Raw genomic sequence first — 235 nt, forward strand, 5'->3', positions numbered from 1 at the left:
TTCCAAAAAAACAATTATCTGCACCTGGCCTGGCTCAATACTAGTGGACTTGACTAGCAGACTTTATTTTGCTTTCCCACGCTAATGGCTAAAATGCAAGCTAGGAGGCATACTGTCATGATTTAGGCTTATGTTAGGCCCAGAGGCTGCACCTGTTATCATGATATTTCAGTCATTAACCATGGCTGAGGCCTACAGTGATGGTGACAAGCCATTATGAAGTCCTGCCTAATTC

Source organism: Alligator sinensis, unplaced genomic scaffold, assembly GCF_000455745.1.
Source record: "Alligator sinensis unplaced genomic scaffold, ASM45574v1 scaffold1002_1, whole genome shotgun sequence".
Lineage (NCBI taxonomy): Eukaryota > Metazoa > Chordata > Crocodylia > Alligatoridae > Alligator > Alligator sinensis.